Genomic DNA, 10,041 nt, shown 5'->3' on the forward strand with positions numbered 1-10,041 from the left:
AGGTGGCTACTTTGAAGAACATAGAATATAAGACATATTTTCAGCTGTTTCACACTTTTTTGTTAAGTATATAATTCCACATGTGTTAATTCATAGTTTTGATGCCTTCAGTGTGAATGTACAATTTTCATACTCATGAAAATACAGAAAAGTCTTTAAATGAGGCGTGTCCAAACTTTTGGTCTGTACTAATAAAAAAAAAAATATATATATATCCGCTGCCAAAGAGAAATGAATATGCACTGAATTCCACTCCCATGGGCATGGAGGGCAATGCATATTCATTATTCTGGCATCCTGGTATAAATGGCCCCATCCTGTTCCTGGTATGATTGGTCCCATCCTTTCTCTTTTATAGTTGGCTCGATCCCATTCTTGGTATGCATGGCCCCATCAGGAAAGATTTAAAAAAACACTCACCTACACGGCGCTCCCTCGCAGCGTCCTGCTCCGTTGCCAGCAGCTACTTAATGCTTGGAAGCAGCGCATGGCAGGGACGTCATGAATATTCAGAATATATTAATTTCTCTTAAGTATTGGCACACGTGACCACCGGCCGCAGCAGTAAGCCGCTGGCTAACATTGAGCGCTACTGAAGAGGAATGAGTATTCTGGCAGCTGTGCTCGCGAGCAGCACATGATGTCCCTGCCATGCGCTGCTTATAAGCATTAAGCAGCTGCTGGCAATGGAGAAGGACGCTGCGTGAGAGCGCCGTGTAGGTGAGTGTAATGGTTGTTTTTTTTTTTTTTTTAAACTTTCCCGATGGGGCCATGGATACTAAGAATAGGATCGGGCCAATTATAAGAGAAAGGATGGGTCCAATCATACCAGGATAGGAATGAGGGGCCATGTTTATCAGAATGGGGATGAGGGGACCATATATACCAGGATAGGGGATATTACAGTACAGAATTGACCATTTTTTTTGCTTCAATTTCTTTTTCCCCTTAATTTCCTCCTCTAAAACCTATGTGCGTCTTATAGTCCGAAAAATACGAGAGTGTATATATCTATCTATTTTAGGTGGTGCTAACCTGGTAAAGTTGTTTATTTACACAACAATAAAGGAGCAAAAATATCTAGCTGCTGCAGATCCACAGGTCATCTGACCGATACCATAGATGTAGGAGAGAAACCTTGGGATTTTTCAGCAAAGCCAGGAGCTGTGCCCGAGTCCATAACAATGAAGCTCTACGGGCTAAAACATCTTCACTCTAGGAGCAACCTCTCATCTCAGAAATAGCCGGATTACTTACGGTAATGCTCTTTTAATGAGTCCATGACAGCACCCACTGGAGAGATAGGGATCCGCCCCAAGGAACAGGAACCCTACAGAGACATAAAAGGGGGCGGTCCCCCTCTCCTCCTCAGTTTAATTTCAGAGTACCCGGAGGACCGCCAGTGTTAGTCAACCATCACAATGTATCATCAGAATATAAACTTCATAGAAGTAATTACATTGGCTTTTATTAGGGAGGGATGTGACTGGGTGCTGTCATGGACTCATTAAAAGAGCATTACCGTAAGTAATCCGGCTATTTACCCTTCGCCATGACAGCACCCACTGGAGAGATTTCCAGAGACCAACACCTAGGGGGGGACCACCGTGCTGAGGATAGTCCTGCCAAAGTGTAGGTCAGAGTCGGAAGACAGGTCAAGCCTGTAGTGATTATAGAAAGTGGAAGGAGCCAACCAAGTTGCAGCCTTACATATATCCTCGATTGGCACGTTCCCTTTTTCGGCCCAGGAAGAAGCCATGGCTCTGGTGGAATGTGCTTTGATACCCTCCGGAGGTTCTTCATTTTTCATGGAATAGGCCAACCGGATAGCGTCTCTTATCCACCTGGATAATGTTGCTCTTGTGACTCCATATCCTTTCTTTTTGCCCTGGAAGGATATGAACAGAGCCCTACTCTGCCTCCAACTACTAGTTTTCTCAATATATTGCAAAACTACTCTCCTGACGTCTAGAGTATGAAATTTTTGTTCTTCAGGAGTAGAGGGGTCTTTAAAGAAAGTAGGAAGATGTATCTCTTGTGACCTGTGGAACTTCCCTGCTACCTTAGGAAGGTATAAGGGGTCCGGTTTTAAGATTAGTCTGTCATGAAATGTGAGAAGGTAAGGTTGATCTATCGACAAGGCCTGAATGTCGCTGACTCTTCTAGCCGATGTTAAGGCTACTAAGAAGGCTGTTTTTAACGACAAGTGTTTCAAAGATGCTGTGTCTATAGGCTCAAACGGAGATTCTGTTAGAGAGTCTAAGACTAGATTTAGATCCCAAGGAGCTACCCTAGGTATGTGGACAGGAGTAACTCGTTCACAGGCCGTGATGAAGCGGGATACCCATTTATTACCAGCAATATTATGGCCATAGAGGGCACCCAGAGCGGACACCTGGACCTTTAGTGTGTTAACTGACAGACCTAACTCTTTCCCTTTCTGTAGAAATTCTAGTATAGATTTTATTGGGACTTCAGAGGGGTTTGAACTAGTATGGAACTGAAGAAACTTCTTCCATACTTTGGTGTAAATTTTTGTTGTAGATGGTTTCCTGCTAAGCAGGAGTGTATCAATTAGGCCTTTTGAAAACCCCCTGGAATTTAATATCTGCCTTTCAAATTCCAGGCCGTCAGGTGGAGGCTGTCCACCTGAGGGTGGAAGAAAGGTCCCTGAGAGAGAAGGTTTGGGATTGAGGGAAGGACCCAAGGATCCGTCACCGACATTGACCGCAGGCACGAGAACCATGGTCTCTTGGGCCAGAATGGTGCTATCAGTATTATCCTGGCCTGCTCTTCCCTGATCTTCCGTATTACTTGTGGAAGCAGAATTATCGGAGGGAAAGCATACGCTAGGTTGAATTGCCAGGGTGTTTGAAGAGCATCTAGAATGTCCGGGTGATCTGCACGGGACCGAGATGCGAATTTCTGGACTTGTTTGTTTTGTTTTGTAGCGAACAGGTCTATTTGGGGCTTGCCCCATAACAATGTTATTTTGTGGAAAATGTGAGGATTGAGACACCATTCTCCTTGATGAAGAGTGTGTCGACTTAGAAAGTCCGCTTGTTGATTGTCCTCTCCTTTGATGTGGACTGCCGAGAGGGACAACAGATGCTTTTCGGCCAGGATTAAGGTACTGTTTGCGGAAGACATTAGAGCGTCTGATCTTGTGCCGCCTTGTTTGTTTAAATACGCCACTGTTGTAGTGTTGTCTGAACAGATTCTGACGTGGCTTCCTCGTAGCTGTGGGAGAAATTGACGCAGTGCATAGTTTACCGCATTCAATTCTTTTAGGTTTGATGAATATAAATCCTCATTCTTATCCCAGGTTCCCTGGCAGAATCTATCTCCCATGTGTGCGCCCCACCCGTGGGGACTAGCGTCCGTAGTTATCGTGTGGGATGGTGTTATTACCCAAGGGACACCCCCCGCTAGGTTGTCTTTATCTAGCCACCACTCTAAGGAAGATAAGACTTTCTCGGATAAAGTTATTTTTGATTCAAGGTGCCCCAGAAATTTTCTGTTCCCGAAGTATCTGATGTTGTAATGTTCGGGTATGAAGTTGTGCCCACTGAACGGCTGGAGTACAGGAGGAGAGGGATCCTAGCAAGGACATTCCTGCTCTCAGGGACATTTGAGGTTTGTGAATGGCCGCCACTACTTTACCCTCTATAAGAGATATTTTTTCTTGGGGAAGTAGACATTTTTGTTTTACGGAATCTAGATTGAACCCCAAAAATGTCTGAAGAGAGAGTGGGATGAGTCTGGATTTTTTATAGTTGACGATCCAGCCCAGGCTTTCTAAGGACGAGACAGTGTCAGCTAATCGTTCCGCACACTGAAGGGACGAATTTCCTACAACTAAAAAATCATCTAAGTAGGGAATGATTAATGTGTCTCTCTGGCGAAGGTAGGCCATTACTTCTAACATTACCTTCGTGAAGATCCTGGGTGCCGTGGAGAGACCGAAGGGCATGGCTGTATACTGGAAATGATGAATCTCCCCCTCAAGAGTTACTGCCACTCTTAAGTATTTTTGATACCTACTATGGATAGGGAGATGGTAGTAGGCATCCTTTAAATCAATGCCGCCCATTTTACAATTCGGAAAAAGGAGCTTAATGGCCGATCTAATAGACTCCATTTTAAACGTATAATTTTTTATAAACGTATTGAGTTTTCTAAGATTTATAATTGTTCGAAATGAACCATCGGGTTTAGGGATTAAAAATAACGGAGAGTAGAATCCTCTACCCTCTTGTCCCTTTGGCACCCTAACTAAAACATTTTTAACTATAAGACTTCTAATTTCCAGTTCAAGGGCCTTCTGTTGCACTGGTGAGGAAAGGGCTGTTAAAATAAAGGAATCATGGGGAATTTGGAGGAATTCTATTTTCATTCCTTCCTTAATAATATTTAGCACCCAGGAACTTGACGTGATTTTTCGCCATTGGGGAAAGAAAAATTTTAACACCCCCTACTGGGGTGTCTGGTGTTTCAGAATTTATTGTCTCTACGGAAGGGGGGGCCTTTAAACATAGTGCCACCCTGTTTTCCCTCTCTTGTGGCCCATCGTGACGATCTTTCATTTTGTGTTCTTTTCCCGAACGGCCTCTTCCTAAAGGTCTTCCTATAGAAAGGAATTGAGGGGTCAGGGAAGGCTTTTTTCCTCTCTTTTGCTTTTTTGAGGATCTCGTCTAATGCTTTTCCAAACAAAAACTCACCCTCACACGGAATAGCGCAGATCTTAGCCTTTGACTGCGTATCCCCCTTCCAGCTCTTCATCCATAACGCACGTCTGGCATTATTAATCAGACCAGCTGATCTTGCTGCAAGGCGAAGAGAGTCAGCAAAAGCATCGGCCATGAATGCTGCTGCACCTCTAATTAGTGGTATCGCATCCCGTAATTTTTGTCTGGAGACCCCCTGTTCGATCTGTTGATCCAGCTGATCAATCCAAACAAGCATGGATCTAGCAGTGAATGTACTGGCAATTGATGGTTTAAATATGCCCGTGGAAGCTTCCCATGATCGTTTTAGTGACGATTCTGCCTTCCGATCTAGAGGATTAGAAAGTAGGCCCGCATCCTCTACTGGTAGAGCTGACTGTTTTGAGGTGGAGGCGACTGCAGCGTCCACCTTAGGGATTTTAGTCCATGAAATTAACTCATCATTAAAGGGGTACTTCCTTTTGGAGGCTGACGGGAGAAAACCTCTCTGGTCCTGTTTCTCCCACTCCCTCTTTATCAGTGCCTTGACCGCAGGAATTACTGGGAATGCTCTTCTCTTCCTCTCCGCCAACCCTGCCAACATGATGTCTTGTGCAGTTTGGTCGTCTTTTGCATCCTCACAACCTATAGTATTCCTGATGGATTTTACTAGGTTGTCCACCCCATCAAGGGGAAAACAAGCTCGACCCTCAATGTCGGAATGTGTTGAGGAAGAGGATGATGCCTGCGAGGAGTCTGAGTGGATAACGCCTTCCTCCTCGGACTCAGAGCTGGATATAGCCTTTTCTTTCCCGGATTTTTTAGGGGGGGTACTGGCTTGTGAGATGGCCTGTAATTCCTCTCTAATTATGGCCCGTATATCTGTGACCGACATAGATGGACTCTGCATTGTTTCCGCCATACATTGATTGCAGAGTTTTTTGGGGTGGGAATCTGGGAGAGGCTCGTCACATAACGCACACCGTTTGTGCTTAGATTTCTGTCTCTTTTTGGCCTGGGAGAAGAAGACATTTGTGGAAAAGGGTGTCAGCTTTATAGGCAGAGGGGAAATTACACTCACCCAGTGAAGCTGTATGGTACCGAAATAGGAGGCTGCGACTTTCTGGATCTTGAATCCTTGGTCTCACTCCTGTGGCTGGCATCTGAGGACCTTCTGCTGGCTGGCTCACCTGCTGGGTCCACTGTTTTGCCTGGGGACGACATGTTGCATCGCCTGTGCGTTTGCAACTTCCCCCTTTTTATAGGCCAAGATCCGGTCAGTTTCCCTTTTTTTTTCTTCCACAGCGGTGTATTGCGCATGCGCGAAACCGCGCTTTCCCTCACTGCTGTGTGAGTGACCCGTAAGTGTTCCCATACCTCCGGGTCATTATGGGGATTCTTACACCGCTCCACGCATGTGCGGCCGCCATCTTATCCCGGCCTGCGCTATGGAGCGGTGTACCGGCTGCCGCTGCAGCTGTGCCGCAGATCCCGGACCCTTTACCTGCTGGCCCGCATCTGGAGCCTCTTCAAGGCCGCACCTCTGCAGCGTTGCTCTGTGGAATCGGCGGCGTCTTCCCGGACCAAGCCATCCCACATGCCGGACAGACGAGGGGGGAGCCGTCTAACGGAGTCTCCCCCGACGCGGCTTCTGGACTGCATCCCCTGCCGTTCCCGCAGAAACCGCACAGGCGGATGCTCCTAGCCCAGGTATGATCTTCTGTAGTTTTCTCAGAGATCCTGTCCCCTGGGAACAGGAAACCTAAACTGAGGAGGAGAGGGGGACCGCCCCCTTTTATGTCTCTGTAGGTTTCCTGTTCCTTGGGGCGGATCCCTATCTCTCCAGTGGGTGCTGTCATGGCGAAGGGTAAAAAACACAGTATGGTGGAAGTGGGAAGGGCCTTTTATCTTCTCTGTGAATAGGTTAAGGAGGGACTACCTCCCGGTGTTCTGTTCAGAGGGGCGTACTGGAAAGAAAACTTATGATTTAAAAAAAAAAAAAAACACTGATCATATTCCTTGAACAAAAGTATCAATTTAATCAGTGTAGGGCCAGGATCACTCTTGCGAGAAACTCGCATGAGTCTCGCATCTCAATACGCGGCACTGCCACCAGCACTCGGGACCGGAGCGTGCGGCTGCATGTATTCCTATGCAGCTGAAGGCTCAGGGGGCCCAAGTGCCGGGTAATTGAGATGCAAGACTCATGCGAGTTTCTCAATTGTGTGATCCTGTTCTAACAGCGCCATTATGGCCATACTGTTATTTTATAGTGACATCCTACTGACAGGTTCTCTTTAATATAGAATTACCACACAAGTGCCCAAGAAAAGATTCTCCATGGTGATGGCAGTTATTGCAGCTTTGTAACTACCTGAACCAATTGGCAAGAAAAAAAAAAAAGTTAAATCGTGACTTTGCTTCTCTAATACTAAGGTGTATGCACAAACTATATTCTAAGCCGCTTACCAGATATTCACCTTTTATGTACATATAGGGGCCAATTCAGTTTTGCCATCTTATTTCCCCACTTAGTTCATAATCCGTTTTGCTTCTTTAAGCTCTTTGCCATTTTTCTTTTTTGTACATCCACGTAGGAATGGATAGTCAAATCTAGATATTTTTCCCCCTATTTGATTCATCAATTCTTACTTTGAAAGATGTACTTCACCCCAGTGTTTTTATGCACACTTTGAAGACTAATGTCACATTTTAAAAGGCTTGTGCAAATTGAATAGCAAAAAAAATAAGTTCTGCATTTTGATGAATTTAGTGAAATAAATAAAGACTTTAAAAAAAAATGGTAGTTACCTGCCGATAACGGTATTTCTCTGATCCCATGATGGCACCACGGAGAGAGGGGTCCGCCCCCAGGGACAGGAAACCTACAGATGAAAAAGGGCGTACCTCTCTCCCACATCAGTTGGATTACAGAGCCTTATACAGAACTTCAGCTGCAACTCAATATTTACACAATTTAAACTTAACCTATTAAACTTAACAGAGGCACCGTGACTAAGCTAATGACCAATACTTTATAATGTGCACACCTGTGTGTGAAAAAAAGGGAGGGAATATACGGGTGCCATCATGGGATCAGAGAAATACCGTTATCGGCAGGTAACTACCATTTTCTCTATCCCCATGATGGCACCACGGAGAGATTTGAATAGATAGAGCTATTAGGGAGGGACCACTGCCTCTAGAACCCTTCGCCCAAAGGTAGGATCAGAGGAGGTCAAGTCTAAGCGGTAATGCTTGAAAAATGTAGATTGGGAAGACCAAGTGGCCGCTCTACATATCTGCTGTATTGATGCGCCAGCTCTCTCTGCCCAGGATGATGCCACTGCTCTGGTTGAATGAGCCTTTATGTTCTCTGGGATGGCTGTCCCACAGGATGAGTAGGATAGGGCGATGGCATCTCTTATCCATCTTGCTAATGTTGCTTTCGACGCTTTTTGTCCTTTGCGTGGACCCTGGAAGCAGACAAACAGAGCCCTATCCTTTCTGCACTCCCTAGTGGCTGATAGATACCTAACTAGACACCTTCTTACGTCTAGGGTATGCAGTGTTTTCTCCCCCTCATTTTTTGGTTTGGGACAAAAGGAGGGTAACGAAATTTCCTGCGTTCTGTGAAACTGTGACGCTATTTTAGGGAGATAAGCTGGGTCGGTTTTTAGGATGACTCTGTCATCAAGTATCTGGGTAAAGGGCGGGCATGAAGATAACGCCTGTATATCGCTGACACGGCGGGCTGAGGTTAGAGCCACTAGGAGTGTGGTTTTCAGAGACAGAATTTTTAAAGAGACTTCTGTTAGGGGCTCAAAGGGAGGTTTGGTTAGAGCGTTTAGTACGAGGTTTAGGTCCCATGGGGGAGAGTTGTGGAGGGGAATGGGTCTAGACCTAGATGAGGCTTTAATAAAACGCATGACCCAACGATTTCTGGCCAAATCGTAATTATACAGAGCTGCTAAGGCTGCTACCTGCACCTTTAAAGTACCTGTAGCCAAGCCTCTTTCCAGGCCTTTCTGTAAAAATTCAAGGACTTTCCCAATAGGAATTTCCCCGGATGGGTCTGCCCCTGATACCGATATGAATTTTTTCCACACTTTCCCGTATATTCTAGTGGTTACGGGTTTTCTACTTTGTAACAGGGTGGACACTAAGTTGGGAGAGAACCCTTTGTCTCTTAGTAACCTCCTTTCAAAAGCCACGCTGTCATGTGTAGATTTTTCACGTTGGGGTGAAACACTGGGCCCTGGGACAGAAGTTTCGGAGTGTCTGGTAGAACCCATGGACTTGATATGGACATTTTTCTTAGCCAAGAAAACCATATTCTGCGGGGCCAGAATGGCGCTATTAGTATCACTGTAGACCTCTCCTCCCGAATTTTCCTCAACACTAAGGGGATGAGTGACATTGGAGGGAACGCGTAGGCAAGGTGATAGTTCCAAGGAATTGTCAAAGCGTCTAGAGCTACAGGGTTCCCCCGGGGATCGATTGAGCAGAATGTTTCTACCTTGCGGTTTTGGCTGTTCGCGAATAGGTCTATTACTGGTAGGCCCCAGAGACTCACGATCTGATCGAAGACCGATTGGTTTAGTTCCCACTCTCCCTGTTTTAAGCATGTTCTGCTCAGGAAGTCTGCAGTTTGGTTTTCGGAGCCTTTTAAGTGGAGAGCTGTCAAGGACTTTAGACTGTGTTCCGCTATGTGGAAGATAGATTGGGTTACCTCCATCAGAGCTCGACACCTGGTGCCCCCTTGGTGGTTTAGATATGCCACAACAACTTGGTTGTCCGAAAACACTTTTACGTGGTGACCGTGCAGGAGATATAGGAAGTGTGTTAGGGCCAGTTTTACCGCTAGCAGCTCTTTCATGTTGGAAGAGTCTGACTCCTGACTTTTGTTCCAACTTCCCTGTGCCACTTGATCGCCTATATGTGCTCCCCAGCCCCAGGGACTTGCATCTGTTGTTAGAATCTTTTCCGTCGGTAGCTCCCAAGGAACCCCTTTGGCTAGATTCCCTGGGTCTGCCCACCACGCTAGGGAGAGTATTGTATTTGGAGAAATAGTTAACCGCCCGTCTAAATTTCCGTGCAGAGATATGCCTAAATTTAAGGTCTCCCATTGTAGATCCCGGGAATGTAGTTGTGCCCATTGAACTGCCGGCATACAGGCCGTCATAGAACCCAGGAGTGACATTGCTCTCCTCGGGGTGGTCACTGGGGATGCCGTCAGCTGTGATACGGCTTGTGTCATTTTCTGTATTTTCTCCTGGGGAAGATAACATATCTGCGTGTTTGAGTCTAGGACTATCCCCAGGTATTCCTGTAC

The sequence above is a fragment of the Ranitomeya variabilis genome, chromosome 4 (genome assembly GCF_051348905.1).
Source record: "Ranitomeya variabilis isolate aRanVar5 chromosome 4, aRanVar5.hap1, whole genome shotgun sequence".
In the NCBI taxonomy this organism is placed as follows: domain Eukaryota; kingdom Metazoa; phylum Chordata; class Amphibia; order Anura; family Dendrobatidae; genus Ranitomeya; species Ranitomeya variabilis.